A 17,252-nucleotide genomic window follows, 5' to 3' on the forward strand; every position below is an offset into this window, starting at 1 on the left:
AATCTAAATCTTCTTCATCATCTTCAAACATCTGCCCCCTCAAAGGTTTGATTCTGCTTGGTGATTCCAAATCATCCATTCGTGCACCAAGCTTAGTAAGTTGATCAGCAATGGCTTTCATCCATAACTTCATATCAACATCTGGTTGTTCACTACCTCCACTACTCATCTTTGTATGCTGCAATCAAAAGATTAGTATAAACAGAATAGGTCCTCACACACTCCTCTCTCGGGTGGACACTCTTTTATGGCTTTTTCTTGATGATGAACTCACACTCTTGCCTTTTACCACTCAAGCCAGCCCTCTTTATGTTCTTGAAAGAATCAAAATCAACAAATCACAAAGAGCGATCAGATGGATGGTGGCAAATCTCCAAGAAAATCAGAATTTTAAGGACTTCGATGAGGCAAATGGTACTCACAAGAAAAATTGTCTTAAAGCATCAAGAACATAAGAAGACTTCAAAAGGAAGTAAAGGATATGTAATAGAAACAACTAGAAAGCAAGGAGAAATAAGAACAAGCTAAGCAGCCTTGTAATACGTAAAACGGCCTTGTAACAAGTGAAACAACCTTGCAACAAGGGGTCTTCAGCTTTGCAACAAGTGAAACAGCCTTGTAATTAATGCCCCTTAATCAATAACCTTCTTTCTTTCTTTCTTTCTTTCTTTCTTTCTTTTCTTTTCTTTTTTTTTTCGTTTTTTTTTTCGTTTTTTTTTTCCGTCTTTTTTTTTTTTTTTTTGAATCAAACTAAGTAACAGAAGATTAAAGAACAAAACAGATTAGAGGAAACAAGAAACACAAGGAACTGAAAAAAAAACAGAAATAAGAGAACGAACAAAGAAACTTAAAGAAATAAAATAAGAACAAAGGAACAAAGATGATAAAGGATAAGTAACCTGATTTCAAGAACCAAAGCTCTGATACCAAATGACAAGAACCCACCAGAAGACCTGCCCTAGGAACCCTTGAATCAATTTGCTATACTTGCCCCGAGATCGCTAGAAAAACAAGTTGTAGGAGATCAGATTAGAACTCTAAGGAAACTAAGTCCTTAAAACCCTAATCCTTGAAGACGCCACAAAGGTTGATCACTCCCTTTGATAAGTCAGAATTTTGTATTCTAATCCAAGAACACAAAAGAGCATAGCAAAGCTTGCCAACACTTTAATTCATTCATAATAATCCCTTGGTTACATATGGCAGCCTTTATATAGGCTTCAAACTAAGCTATTGGAAAGGACACCATCTCCTTTCCAAGGCAATAAGTAAAAAACGTTTTCCAAGTCACAACTTCCAAGTTACAACTTCAAAATAATAAATGACACAACTTTCAAGGTTCCTAACTACGAAGTACATGAATAACTTAGGAAAAACGAGTTGACAAGTCAAAACTTTATGTACAAGTAATTAGGAACACAACAAGACTCAAGCCCAAAAGTACCCACGAAAAATGGGCCTAAATAGCATCTCCACGTGGATCAGCCTTGTTTAATGGCTCCAAGCTTTGTTCTTCAGCATTTACTATGTAAAGATAAGTGATCAATCTTGGTGAAGCCTTAGAGTCTTCTAGAGCAGCCTCCTTCTCTTGAATTTCCATGACTAGTCCATATAAAGCTTCTTTCATTTGTTTTGCCCTTGCTCTAGTCATTGGACCTCCAATTCCTTGTAATGGATCTTTGGAATTAGCTTGAACCATTCGGCCAGCCCCTTGATCTCTATCAACATATGTGGTAAAATATTGGGGGATACCGCGGAGTATCGTTTCTGATCGCGATGCTCGCTTCACGGGGAGGTTTTGGACGGAGTTATTTCGGATCTCGAAACGGAGCTGAAGATGTCCACAGCCTTCCACCCTCAGTCAGGCGGCCAAACAGAGCGAACCAATGCATTATTGGAGATGTATTTGAGGCACTATGTAAGTGTCAACCAGCGGAATTGGGTGCGACTCTTGGACCAAGCCCAATTCAGCTACAACTTACAGCGATCGGAGTTTACAAGTAAATCACTGTTTGAGGTAATTATAGGGTTGCAACCAGACACTCCGGGAAGTATCGCAGCGGACTACATGGGACGTAGTCTGACCGCCTACAGGTTTGTGAGGGATCTGAAGGAGGATATAGATTTGGTTCCGATCTCCTTGTTGAAGGCGACCAATTGGATGAAGAAGTGGGCTGACATAAAGCGGCGGGCAGCTGAGTTTCAGGCTGGTGATCTGGTATTGGTGAAGCTTTACCATCACATGAAATTGAAGTCGGGCTAATGTAACGGAATTTTATTAAGAATTTTTTGAAATTCCTTGCTTCCGCTGCGCCCCTAGATCACTTCGAAACCCTACAGTGGTATCAGGCCAATCTTTATTGGTTCAATCAAATGACCATGCATGATGTAGGATTCATAATTGCTATAAGAGCGCAATATTATATGATTGTTATATGCTATGAGATAGCAATGTTATAGTATGTCTATAGAAATGCTATGTATGAATGTGTTACATTTATAGAATGTGCCAGAGACCAGAAAGCCCTCATAAAAATTATATTAAGTTGTAGTGAAAAATACTTTAAGCTTACCCATTCTGGATCAATTGATCAATTGGTGTCTAGGAAAGTGTTAAAGGTGGTTACTTAATTAGGACCGTTGCGAAAGCACGGGGAGCCTCCCACCTACTTACCTGGCCAATTTGGTTAATTGTCTTTTATAGATAGCTTAATGTTGAAAAACACTATTCCTAGCCTTTCTTCATGCGTCGATACTATTTTGTCGAGATCCATGCTAGTTTGTTGTGCTAACACAAGGCTTGCTCAGAGGACTGATATAATATTGTCTTGGTGCATTAAGATGCTTATGGCATATTTTAATATGTTGTTTTGTTGTGCTAACACAAGGGCAGCATTATTCAAATATGACTTTATGGAAATGAAGGGTCTGACTTAACTAAAACATTATAGTTTCTTGTGCTAACATAAGGCTATAAGTGTTTTTAGAGGACAAGGTAATGTTGAGAATTGCATGAGATGCAATTGGAAAGAGTTTCCTACCTCTGAACTCATAAAGGTTTGTTGTACTAACACAGCCTTTTACGAGGAATTAGGATCTCAACCTTACTAAGAAAAATCCATTAGGGTTTTCTCGTTTATCATAGGAGAGGGCTATGATATTCGATAAAAATAGTGGAAGTAACAATTAGATAGAAGTTCTTATCTAATTGTATATATGTCATCATGATTGGTCTGCTTATGTTAGTTTTGTTCTTTGCTTATGTAGAATTAATTCTGAATTAATAGCTTCTTCACTATCATTGAGAGGCATCTTGAATGCCAACAAGTTGACCGGTCCGAACTATGTGGACCGGTTGAGGAATCTTAAGATTGTGCTCACTCAAGAAAAACTTTCTTACATCCTCGAAACTCCTGATCTTGGATCAATAGGAGATGATGCTACTGAAGATGAGGTTGCCACACACAAGATGTGGAAGAATGACAGTTTGACTGTCAAATGTATCATGCTGGCCTCCATGTCCAGTGAATTGCAAAGGCAGCATGATAGCATGGATACTCTCTCTATACTTCTCAATCTAAAGGAGCTATATGGAGCGCAAAGTAGAACTGCTAGATATGAGATATCTAAGCAGTTATTCCGTGCAAGAATAAATGAAGGAATATCCGTACAAAACCATGTTCTTATGGTTATTAACTTGATCACTAGATTGAGTCAACTAGGTTTTGCTATGGATGGTGAGCTAAGTCAAGATTTGATCCTGTAATCACTTCCTGAATCCTTCTCTCAGTTTGTTGTGAATTTTTTCACATGAACAAACTGAATACCTCTTTGCCTGAGCTGTTGAATATGCTCAAGACAGCCGAGACCCATATCAAGAAAGATAAGGGTCCACTCCTTATAGATAAAAGAAGGTCAGGCAGTAAGAGTTCTAAGAAAACATTGAACCCTAAAAGTAGCAAGATGAAGAGGAAGAAAGAAAAGAAAATCTCCGGATCAAGTATCTATTTTCATTGCGGCAAGAAAGGCTACTAGAAAAGGAATTGCAAGAGTTTTCTTGCAACTGTAAAGCCTGATGCAAGAGTTGCATCAAAAGGTATGTTTATGTTGCATGCCAGTTTGTCATTAAGTTCTTCAAATTCAAATTCAAATTCATGGATATTGGATACCGGCTGTGGTTCTCATATATGCAAATCATTACATGGACTACAAAGAATTAGAAGTTTGAAGAAAGATGACTTCGAGCTTTATGGCGTCGGAGGAGAGTCCATCCAGGCTGAAGCTGTTTGAACCTACAGATTGGAGTTGCCGTCGGGCAAGCTCTTGAAAATGAAAAACTGTTATTACATGCCAAAAATTATTAGAAATGTAATTTCTATTTCTTTATTATTAAAGAAAGGATTTGAAATTAATGTAAAGAGCAATGGTTGCTCTATTTTATTTTCTAATGAATTTTATCGCAATGGCATTATGGAAAATGGTCTTCTAGCTCTGTCTCTTAATGACAATATCTATCATATTGATAAAAGCAGCAAAAGGAAAAGAGAAAATGTGAATAACACCCTCCTTTGGCATTACTGACTTAGTCACATAAGTGAATCAATCATTGGAAACTTGTGAATCTTGTCTTATGGGAAAAATGACCAAGTCTCCATTCACTGGACATGGAGAAAGGGCATGTGAGTTATTAGGACTTGTGCATACAGATGTATGTGGTCTTATGACAACTCCAGCTAGAGGTGGATACTCTTACTTCATCACATTCACTAATAATTTATGAAGGTTCGGATATGTGTATCTTATGAAACAAATCCGAAGCCTTTGATAAGTTTAAAGAGTATCAAAGTATAGTTGAAAAACAAACTGGAAAGAGTATTAAAATTCTTCGATCAGATCGAGGAGGTGAATATCTTTTTAGTGAGTTTTTAAATCATCTTAAGGAAAAGGGTATTCTCTCTGAATGGACACCTTCGTATACGCCACAGTTAAATGGTGTAGCAGAAAGGAGGAATCGTACTCTATTAAATATGGTATGGTCCATGATGTGCTTTACAGACCTTTCTATTTTCTTCTGGGATTTTGCCCTAGAGACTACTGCATATGTATTAAACATGGTTCCGTCTAAATCTGTATCTAGCACTCCATATGAGATATGGAGAGGTAAGAAGCCAAATCTTAAGTACCTTAAGATATGGGGCTATCAAGCTTATGTCAAAAGAAATTTTAGACACAAGCTAAGTGCTAGATCAGATAAGTGTGTATTTGTAGGTTATCCTAAAGAGAGTATAGGATACCTCTTCTATCATCTTACTGATCGGTTCTTTCAATTTTGAAAATAAACCACGCAATAGCACGTATCCTGTAGGATAGTGATTACGGGTGTCGGTCCACAGGGATTGAAGAATAAGTTATTTTTCTTTTAAAAATAAATCAAGAAGAAGGATTTGCTAACTTGATTTAACTAAATTAAACTATGAGTGCGAATTGAAATTTATTAGAGTAGATAGATCTAGGATTTAGAATCCACCACATAGCATTGCATTAGGGACTGTGTTCTTAATTTTTATCTTTTGGAGAGGCATGCAAATTGGCTACAAGCCTTTTAAAATAAAAGCATAAAGAGTGTTAGAAAGATCCATCTTCGGTGTAGCATGAAGTGTCTACCTAAGTATGCTAATCTAGGATGCAGCACACTTCATCTTCCTAGGCATGAATCATCTTAGACTACTTTAGCAAACATGATTAGTAACTAGCATGCTCAAAGTTTAAATATCATAAAGGAATATTTCATTGAAAATAAGAATTTAAACAAGCTCCAAAATAATAAAAAAAAATAAGAACTACAATGCCCTGATACATTGCTAGGGCTTCATCCAGCCCTAGACTAGACGTTTAGCCGCGCATGGCTTCCGGACAACCTCCCATCTGCAAATGAAAGCCTTCACCTCCCATCATTCCCAAAATATCACAAAACATTCTCTTTTCCCCTCCTTTCTCTTTTTTTTATTTCTTTTTCTCTCCCTCTCGGCTTTCTTCTTCTTTTCACCGAAACAGGGGGTCTCCCCTGTTTTTCTGTCGAAGCCCCCTCCTCTCCCTCGGCTCTCTTCTTCTACCCTTTATATAGATCTCTCCCTGGCAATGAATCCAAGGGGAATGGACGCATGATCCTTGGGCGGAATGCGCATCAACGGCTGGATCATGGGAGCTGGTTGCGGAAGAGTGGTCGGTGGAAGATGAATACGGACGGGAGAAGGGGTTGAATACATGTCCCGATTTGGATGCGTGATCCTTGGCTTGATGCGAGAGGCTGAATCACCGGCTGCTGGGATTTCCTTCACGGATGCCGGGGATGCGCTGGGAGGAGCCAATCGGAGGATCGATGGGAATCCGGAAGAGGAAGAGGCGGAACGCCATTTCTGTGATTCGGCAGCTGGTGGCTGGTGTGGATCTGTGGATGGAATCATGCTTCATTGCTTTCCTTCTTTGGACCATTGGCTGCTGGGAGGTGAATCCGGAGGAGTTGCTCGCTGGTGTGCTCGTTGGATGCGGCTGGAACGGGCTAATGGCGCTGGTGCACTACGTGGATCACGGAGGAAGAAATGGATCACGAGTTCTCGGTGGAGGCCGGATCGCAGGAAGATGAGATTGGCTCCGGATGCGTCACGGGCAGAAGAAGGGCCGGAGGATCTGGTCGCAGGATCGTCGGGAGGTTGCCGTGGAAGGTGGACGGCCACGGGATCTACGGGAGGGGAAGAAGATAAACAGTGAAATGCATTTTTAGTTTTTTTTTTTCTAACACTGTTCATATGAACAGTGTTTTCACGGAACACTGTTCATATGAACAGTGTTTTCACGGAACACTGTTCATATGAACAGTGATTCCAGTAATTTTCGGAAAAAATTCTTTTCTTGCTCTATTTTGACATGAAAATGGGCATATGTGGATTTAAATTAAAGGTCTCCCCTGTTTTGCTTAGTTTGCAAACGTGATACGGAGATGGAAATTTATGAACCGTTGGATTGCTTGGGTGCATGCATGTCAGTTGGGCATTGGGCTCGAACCCAGTGTTATTGAACTGAAACGTGCTGGCTGATACGCTTGGAAGGCGAGGATATGTGAATTATTTACTTCTTATCATATTTTAAATTTATTTCAAAGATTGTTCTATTTTATGGTAAAATAAGTGGTTATCCGTTTAAGAACATTGAAAAGTGCTGGAAAAAGAATATTAAATTATAGATTAATCAGCACTTATCACACCCCCAAACCTACATTTTGCTAGTCCTCGAGCAAAATAAAAAAAAAAAAGAAAAGCTCTAACTCACTTTCGCTGGCATCGCGATTGCATTTACCATATGCAACAAGGCTTTAAACCCCTAGGTTACCCTAGTAGACGAGTTATAGTCTCGTGAGGGTTTCTAGTGAAGATATCCACAAACTTCAAAATAAATCATTATTGTTATGAATTTTTTTTTCTTTTTTTTTTCTCGTGGGGGTTTCTAGTGAAGATACCCACAAACTTCAATATTAAAATAAATCATTATTGTTATGAATTTTTTTTTCTTTTTCTTTTTTTAAAAAAAATCTAATTTAACATACATAAATGATAAGAATTTCAAAGCACACACGGTTTTATTTACTAAGTCAGCCCAAATCCTAGGTCAAGATGCAATTCAAGTTGAAGTCATCAAGTTTCCGTTAGGGAAGTTGTAAGACTCATTTATGCTGGAGTACTCGGTGAAATCTGGACCGTTCACAAGCTAAGGGTTTGGATCTCCAAAATGTTGCTAATACCAGTAGTTTCCAAGGATTGGTCGAAAGAACCTGCTCACTGATTCAAAATCATCTTATCTGCAGGATTTCGAGAGTTGTGGATGTTTACTTTAGTACCTCACGGGCTTTATCTGTAATATTCCAGTTTACTCGAATTTTTACAACGAAGGCTTTCACACTATTATCTTTTTCAAGGTCAATACAGAGTTTTTTTTATAAAGATATATAAATTGTGCACTTTTACTCTTGTCGTGATTTCTCCGTGTAACGAGCAATGAGTCGACAACTCTCACACCAGTTGGCACAAGGTGTCAGGCATCAAGACTCACTCCCCTACGGACTTATGCTCGGAGTTCTCATCACAAGCCCACTTGACCTTTGACAATAGGTAGCCCTTTTCGATGTTCCTGACTAAATCCATTATTATTGATGTTTTTTTTTTTGAATTAGATAAGTATGATTCATCAGGGTCCAAGGTTGCTACTATACTATCAATATAATGTCGAGCCTAGACCTTAGAAGTGTCGGCCAGTGTGTAGTGAAATTCCGAAGTATTAATTAGCTTACAACTCCCTAAGAGAGACTTAATTAAAAGAACTTAAATTTGTATTACTTCCGACTAGTCATTGGACTTTTTAGATTTTATATACCTTGTGTGTTTAGCATTCTCGTATTAATGTATAGAAATGAGGTTTTTTAAAAACAAAAACTTTTTTTTTAATTTTTTTTATTATTATTATTTTATAAAAAATGAAAATGAACATATTTTTTTTAAAAAGATATTTTTATATTTTTATTTTTTTTGATAAACCTGACATTATGAAGTGAAAATGAATGCAAGAGATGCAAACAAAACAAAAAATGATTAAAAATACTTAAAAATACCCCCAAACCTAAACCTAACATTGTCCTCAATGTTAAAGAAAACTAAAAGAATTGGGTTGCCTCCCAACAAGCGCTAAGTTTATTGTCTTCAGCCAGACACAGTGAGATAGTTTTTTGCATCTTCTTTTATGAGGTCATCTATTTTGTCTATCATAAAACACTCAACTTCCCTCGCGGGTTGGTCGGCCGCATTGAACACATTTAATTTTACCTTCATGTTCCCAAATGATATGTTCATTACCCCTGTTCTACAATTGATGCATGCATTGGCTGTTGCTAAAAAGGGCCGCCCAAGGATCACGGGGATTTGTTTCTTAGGATTAGGCTCGTGCTCCATATCAAGGACAATGAAATCTACTGAAAAATAGAATTTGTCTACCTTGACAAGAACATCTTCAATTATCCCACGTGGTGTTTTTACAGATCGATCAGCCAATTGAAGGGATACCGAGGTTGGTTTTAACTCACCTAAACCAAGTTTCTCATAAACTGAATAAGGTAAAAGGTTGACACTTGCCCCTAGATCTAAGAGTGCTCGATCAATGAAATTATTTTCTAAGACACAGGAGATGGTGGGAGCACTAGGATCTTTGAATTTTGGAGGAGTCTTGTGTTGGAGAATAGAACTCACTTGCTCGGTTAGGAAGACCTTTTTAGGCACATGTGCCCTAGATTTTCGCTTTTGTGTACAAAGGTCTTTGAGAAATTTGGCATAGGAGGGAACTTGTCTAATAGCATCAAGAAGCGGAAGGTTGATTTTTACTTGTTTGAAAACCTCCATCATCTCCTCTAGTGAAGTTCCCTTCTTGCCAAAGGGAGAGGGTGAATTAAGAGCTTCAGGAAATGGGGCCTTTGGGATGTGATTTTTGGCAGAAGGTGGACAGTGGACTAGCTGAAGAAGAAGAAGATTTTAGATTTTTATTTGACACATGTCTATCCTCTTCTTCATCTTCCTTATTGTTATCTTTCCCAATCTTATTGTCTACTACACGTCCACTCCTTAGGGTAGCCAAAGCACTGGCTTGTTCCTGATGAATTGCATTTAATTGATTTTCTTGAGCCATATATTGTCCCCTAGGATTACTTAGTGGTTGCCTTGGAAGCTTTCCTTCCTCTCGCTTGTTCAGTGCATTAGCTAGTTGCCCCATTTGGGATTCTAGCTTGGCGATGGATTGCGTGTGAGAGTGCACCAATTGTGTAATGGTTTCCAAACCTTGAAGGGCGTTCAACACTTTCTCCTCAAAGGCTGTGTTTCTTTGGGGTGGAGGAGGAGTGTGTTGAAATTGAATCGAGGGACGGTAGGGATGAATATTTTGTGGGGTTTGAAAATTCTGAGAATTTTGAAAATTTTGGGAATAGGGTTGGGCTGTGTTCGAAGCTTGCTGCTTCCAAGAAAAATTTGGATGATTTCGCCATCCCGGATTATATGTATTGGAAAATGGGTCAGTACCCGATCTAGGCTGTGTTTGAGCAGCATTGATGTGTTCTTGCACGAGTTCGGGGAATTGGGGCGCTGAAGGGCACTCATGAATAGGGTGGGATGGGCTAGAATAGATAGTACACACTTGTGCTTGGGAAGAGTTCATGTAATGTCCACCTATCATCAGTTGGTCAATCTTATGGGACAATGCATCTACCTTGCTAGACAGGTCCATAGAATGACTTATTTCATTAATGGTCCCTTTTCTTTGAGAATTCGGGGGTGCTGGACGAGAACAAGAAGCATAGTGGAGGGAGTTTTCATTTAGATTTTCAAATAATTGCCATGCTTCATGCTTATTTTGAAGCATGAATGTCCCCCCGCATGCAGCATCGATCATCTGACGGTTTCGTTCAGTCAATCCGTCATAGAAACATTGCACTAGTTGCCACTTAGGTATTTGATGATGAGGGCATTTACGGATTAGGTCCCGAAATCTCTTCCAAGTTTCATGAAATTCTTCTCCCTCAGTTTGGAAGAAGCTTGTAATGGCACGTCTAAACTGGTTTGTTCTTCCTATGGGAAAGTATTTTTTTAGGAATTCTTGTTGCATTTGATCCCAAGAACGAATCGAGTTGGCTTCTAAAGAATTCAACCATTGTTTGGCTCTATCTTTAAGGGAGAAGGGGAATAATCTAAGTTTTAGAGCATCATCAGTAAAGTTCTAAATCTTGACAGTAGTGCAAATCTCAAGGAATTCATCTAGGTGTTTATATGGGTCTTCATTGGTGAGCCCATAAAAAGATGGGAGCATTTGGATCACACTAGATTTTATTTCATATTGTACGGCTGCTACTTCAGGTAATCGAATGCAAGATGGGGAAGTGTAAATGGTGGGAGTAAAGTACTCCCTCAGGAGTTTGGGTTGTTCTTCAGCCATCTCAGGAGGTGGGAATGATTCTAAGGTTTTGATTTCAGCTCGAATATTTCTAAGGGTCCGTTCTATTTCAGGGTCAAAAGGTAATAGGTTACGTACTCTAGAACGACTTCCTTGCATACACTAGTACTTGATCAATCAAGCATGCAATAAAAAAAAACACATAAATCCTTGTATTTGTCCTAAAACCACTAGACAGCTTCTAACTGGTTTGAAGAGGGCACCTAAGCCTCCAATCCGGTCTAATGAACCGAGTTGATCAGGTAAGCTTCCAGGTAAGTAGAGGGGTCACGATGCGTTCGCAAAGGTTCCACTTAAAACCCACTTGCCTCGAACAGATGAACTGTCTCCCTTATAGGGACAAAGCTTGCCTAGACATCAACTAAGCCACAGAGCGAAATTGGTGCAACTTTCGGTGATATTCGTCCTATTGAGCTCGAATGTCCCTAGGAGCCAATGTCTAATTGATTTTAATTAAGCTGACACTATGTGAGATTGAGTTCACCTAAGTTGGGCAAGAGTCCGATGATGAAATCCGGCTCTTATCTTGTTGGGGTGATTGCCCTTACTATGTGCGGATTAATTTGTGTATGTGTATCAAGCATGCATTCACACTTTTGCTGAAATTAAAATCAAACAATCACCACAAAATTTCAAGCTAATAATTAATTTAAATAAGAAAGGTTTAGAGGTTACCAAAGAGAATTTTTCCAGCAATTTAAAATTTTTTTAAGCAAACCTCTAAAGCATTCCTTTTTGATAGCCCAGATCTCCTCTTCGATTCCTGATCAAATAAGACCAAAAGAAAAATTAAAAAAAAAATTAGTAGAAGAGAAAAAGGAGATAAAAAAAGTAACAATAATAGAAAATAATTTTTTATTTTATTTTAGATATATATTTTTTTTGAAAGTTTTTTTTAATTAATTAATTTTTTTTAATGATAGGAAAAATAACTATGCTAGCAATCTCCGGCAACGGCGCCAAAAATTTGATCGGTTCTTTCAATTTTGAAAATAAACCACGCAATAGCACGTATCCTGTAGGATAGTGATTACGGGTGTCGGTCCACAGGGATTGAAGAATAAGTTATTTTTCTTTTAAAAATAAATCAAGAAGAAGGATTTGCTAACTTGATTTAACTAAATTAAACTATGAGTGCGAATTGAAATTTATTAGAGTAGATAGATCTAGGGTTTGAAATCCACCACATAGCATTGCATTAGGGACTGTGTTCTTAATTTTTATCTTTTGGAGAGGCATGCAAATTGGCTACAAGCCTTTTAAAATAAAAGCATAAAGAGTGTTAGGAAGATCCATCTTCGGTGTAGCATGAAGTGTTAGGAAGATCCATCTTCAAGACCTACAAATGGAGACACAAGATATTCCTCAACCAAATGTACCCATGGATAAGGTACAACCACAACACACATCTCCTCTTCGAAGGTCAGATAGAGCGCGAAGAGCACCTGAGAGGTATGCCGAACCAATCTCCATACCGGACGTACCGAACCGATCTACAAGGAAAATTTGCTGGAATTTCTCCTTGCAGGCCAGGGATGATCTCTGTCATTGCTTGGACAATTTTTGGATCGTCGCTGTAGCTTTTATAGCAGCGACCCCATCTTGGATCTCTACAAACCTGCACAAGGCTCGAGCAGAAGAAGACTGAAACTGAATGGTCCTGGATGTTCTCCGTGAGATATGTTTAGCTTATTTATCTTTTTTGTAAGAACCAAAATTCACAGCAACATAATGGTTTTATGTCATTGTTATCGAACACATGGAGCGAAAACATAAGGAATACCTGTTGCTCTCACTTCAAGAGCAGTTGCAGCCCCAATTCTCTTCACAAGTGCTGGTTCTCTAATAGAAAAAAAAACATTTTTAACAAGAGCACAAAGATTATGAACATATAAAGAAAACGCTATGGAATAAAAGCAGGTTTACTTAATTTGATTATCCTTTGTAACTACTCTGACAACTAAATTAAGCTGCACCTTAGGAAAGAAAATATTTGGAACCACTTGAGCTGCCAGAATGCTGAACTGGCAACAATGCACTGATTGTTTCAAGTCATTTCACCCTCAGTGTGAACAAGTAGCAACAATAAGTTTAGTGGTACCAATACATATGCTGGATACGGCCTTACAACCATGAGAACTTTTGACACTCTTTGATGATAGCAAGCAGTGATGAAGGTATTGCCTTTTCAAAATGACTAAAATTGCCACGCCCCCAGCCCGAAATCGCGAGCCAAGGGTCGCGCCAACCGCCGTACACCAGTAGGAAACTCTCCCCACGAGCATGCAAGGCATCTTAGCCAACATCTCAATTTATATAAATTTAAAATAATTCAACTAAATAAATGCAATCTTATTTCATTGACTAACTCAAGTCATAAAGTCTCACAGTTCTAAATATGCAGCGGAACAATAATTTACCAACATGCAAAACTTAGTTCTTAAAATAACAAAACCTAGCAATGTCTAACAATTATAATAAATGTCCAAGATAATAGTTCAACTTAAATAACCCTAATCTAAGATAGCTTGTGCCACAATCCTTCTAGTCGCCCTCCCATTTTGAAACCTCAATAGACTAGTTCTCGAGATCTGTAAAACAACAATAAATTGTATAATGATCTAAACAGCCCAGTAAGTAACAAACACTCTAGCTAGATAAATCAGGCAATAATATGCAGAAAATAAATATATATGCAGTTCCAAGATACAAATCAAATATTTCTTAAATTCTTAAGATTCTTTTTACGGTTTCGAGATTCTTTCACATATTCAATTCATCTTGTCGATCCTGGACTATGACCACATGTTTCCTGTGGCAGGGTCATCAATACCGACTAATCTTCTCGCGGTGAGTCCTTCAGGATAGTCAATTGCCAACGTATCTGCCCCCATTGGCGGGGTCCTCAATATAGCCAGGTCGAAGTTCAATTAGTTCTCTATTTCATATTTCAGTTATGAAAACATGCAGCGTCAAAACCAAATATCGTTCATATCTCAATTTCTTTCAATTTATCAGAATTCAACTTAACAGCCGAGAACTATGACCACATGTTTCCTGTGGCAAGGTCATATCACCGACTAATCTTCTTGCGGTACCAATGTATTAGCCCCTATTGGCAGGGTTCTCAACATAGCCCGACTGCGAGTCCAAATCTATTACGAGTTATTATTCTTTTCTTGTATTACGTTCAATTTTCTAAACCGAAAATATGATATCGAATTAATCAAACACAATCCAAGTCGAAAGCAAATATGTTCAATCAGAATTATACAATATTCTAAAAATAGACATATAACACCATGCATCGAATTTGTAAATCAAGAATAACTCGACTCGAGAAAATATTTATAACTTGCCGATAAATCTAGAAAAAGGTTACATTACTTACCTTACGAACGAGATCCACAACAAATCCAATTAATTACGCAAATCCCTCACAGAACCTAATATCCAAAAATCATATTCTTCTTTTAAAATTCATCACTATATATATGTATATATATATATATATAACTTAAATTTTAACATCCTTCCATGGTCGAGCCTGCAGAAGTGCCTAGCACTCCGAGTTCAGGTTCATACCCGTAAACCACCTCCCTCCCTTTATATATATATATATATATTTCCTTTTCTCTTTCTTTTTCTTTTTCTTTTCCTTTTCTTTTCTTTTCTTTTCTTTTCTTTCCTTTTCTTTTCTTTTTCTTTTCTTTTCTTCTCTTCTTCTCCAGAATCTTCTCCCAACTCCTCTCTTCCTTCCCCCCTTTCTTTTTTTCTTTTTCTTTCTCCTCCTCTTCTCTTCACCCGACTTCCTCTCCTTCCCCCGCTTTCTTTCTTCTTCTTTCTTCTCCCGCAAAGGGAGGTCGGCGAACTTGGGAGAGGCCAAGTCGAGGCCGGCGATGCCCGCGGCGGCCGGCCCTCTCCTTCTTCCCGCGGAGGAGGCATGCGCATGGGAGAAGAAGAGCCCGCAGCGGTCGGCCTTCTCCTTCTTCCCTCTCTTCTTCTTTCTTTCTTTCTCTTTTTTTTTCAAATGGTATAACAAAGAGGTGAAGGCTAGGAATCTTTACCTCAGCCCCGGCAAAAATCCGGCGGCTTCCTTCCGACGGCAAACGGAGGAAGAAGAGCACCCAACCCATTGCTTTAATGGCTCTCCTCCCTCTCTCTTGGGCGGCAACACGAAGAAGAAGGAGAACCCCCAACCAGTTGGGCATGGCGGCTCCGCTTTGGATGGCTTCAAAGGAGGAGGAAGAAGCCCTAAAAATAACCAGGCATTCCTGGCTTCTTCGGGATGATTCTCCCCTTCATCACGCCCCCTCACATGCAACGCACGTGAGGCCGAAAGTTTTGGAGCTGGGCTGGTCAAGTGGACTGGGCTCCGTTCCAGGGTCTCACATCCTTCCTCCCTTAAAAGAAATTTAATCTATGAAATTTTTGTACATGCAGTTCAAGAATAATACTTCTTCCAAATCAAGTCATAACACTCTTCAAATGAAAGTCATCTTGTTTAACCAATGTCAAATAATTCTATTCACCACACTTCCTCTGCACACTCTGATTTAAACCTCAACATACCCGTGTCAAGTCTAGAGATTTTTTTCTCCTAGAATTACTTGCTTATTGGTACATTCATTATTATGTCTTAATCCGTGTGAACACTTTCGAAATTCAAAAGCTCATATTCTTCTTTTGACAATTAATCAAAAAAAATTGTTATGTAACTATTTAATCTTTTCTAGCAGCATAATAAGTTGTCTAACAAGGAGCAGTGGGCATAGCTAGACAATAAATAGAAATAAATATTGGAACTAGATTAATACCTGTCGTCCTTCAGGACAGTCAATTGCCAACGTAGCTGCCTCCATTGGCGGGGTTCTCAACATAGCGAGGTTGAAGTTCAATTAATTCTCTATTTCATATTTTAGTTATAAAAACATGCAGTGTCAAAACCAAATATCGTTCATATCTTAATTTCTTTCAATTTACCAGAATTCAACTCAACAGCCAATAACTATGACCATATGTTCCCTGTGGCAGGGTTATATCACCGACTAATCTTCTTACGATACCAATGTATTAGCCTCTATTGGCGGGGTCCTCAACATAGCCCAACTGCGAGTCCGAATCTATTACGAGTTATTATTATCTTTTCTTGCATTACGTTCAATTTTCTAAACCGAAAATATGATATCGAATCAATCAAACACAATCAAGTCGAAAGCAAATATGTTCAATCAGAATTATACAATATTCTAAAAATAGACATATAACACTATGCATCGAATTTGTAAATCAAGGATAACTCAACTCGAGAAAATATTTATAACTTACCGATAAATCTAGAAAAAGGTTACATTACTTACCTTGCGAACGAGATCCACAACAAATCCAATTAATTACGCAAATCCCTCGCAAAACCTAATATCCAAAAATCATATTCTTCTTTTAAAATTTAAGTTATATATATCTATATAACTTAAATTTTAACATCCTTCCATGATCGAGCCTGTAGAAGTGCTTAGCTCTCCGAGTTCGGGTTCATACCCGTAAACCACCTCCCTCCCTTTATACATATATATATAAAGATATATATATATATATATTCTCTTTCTTTTCCTTTTTCTTTTCTTTCCTTTCTTTTTCTTTTTTCTTTTCTTTTCTTTCCTTTTCCTTTCCTTTCCTTTTCTTTTCTTTTCTTCGCTTCTTCTCCAGACTCCTCTCTTCCTTCCCCCCTTTCTTTCTTTTTTTTCTTTTTCTTTCTCCTCCTCTTCTCTTCACCCGACTTCCTCTCCTTCCCCCTCTTTCTTTCTTCTTCTTTCTTCTCTCGCGAAGGGAGGTCGGTGAGCCCGGGAGAGGCCAAGTCGAGGCCGGCGACGCTCGCGGCGGCCGACCCTCTCCTTCTTCCCGCGGAGGAGGCATGCGCACGGGAGAAGAAGAAGTGCCCGCGGTGGTCGGCCTTCTCCTTCTTCCCTCTCTTCTTCTTTCTTTCTTCTTTTTTTTTCAAATGGTATAACAAAGAGGTGAAGGCTAGGAATCCTTACCTCAGCCCTGGCGAAGATCCGGCGGCTTCCTTCCAGCGGCAAATGGAGGAAGAAGAGCACCCAACTTGCTACTTTAATGGCTCTCCTCCCTCTCTCTTGGGCGGCAACACGAAGAAGAAGGAGAACCCCTAACCAGTTGGGCGTGGCGGCTCGACTTTGGATGGCTTCAAAGGAGGA

General features: G+C 38.7%; 1 non-coding gene across 1 annotated transcript; it reads left to right on the plus strand.

Annotated features, from left to right (window-relative positions):
* Nucleotides 1–10,537: 10,537 nt before the first annotated feature.
* LOC120108726 (small nucleolar RNA R71) lies at nucleotides 10,538–10,643 on the plus strand. The gene has a single exon (XR_005509970.1). It is a non-coding gene; the product is annotated as a small nucleolar RNA R71 (small nucleolar RNA).
* Nucleotides 10,644–17,252: the final 6,609 nt, after the last annotated feature.

The sequence above is a fragment of the Phoenix dactylifera genome, chromosome 11, assembly GCF_051530095.1.
Source record: "Phoenix dactylifera cultivar Ajwa chromosome 11, Ajwa_hap1_PhDact_Kaust_v1.1, whole genome shotgun sequence".
Classification (NCBI taxonomy): domain Eukaryota; kingdom Viridiplantae; phylum Streptophyta; class Magnoliopsida; order Arecales; family Arecaceae; genus Phoenix; species Phoenix dactylifera.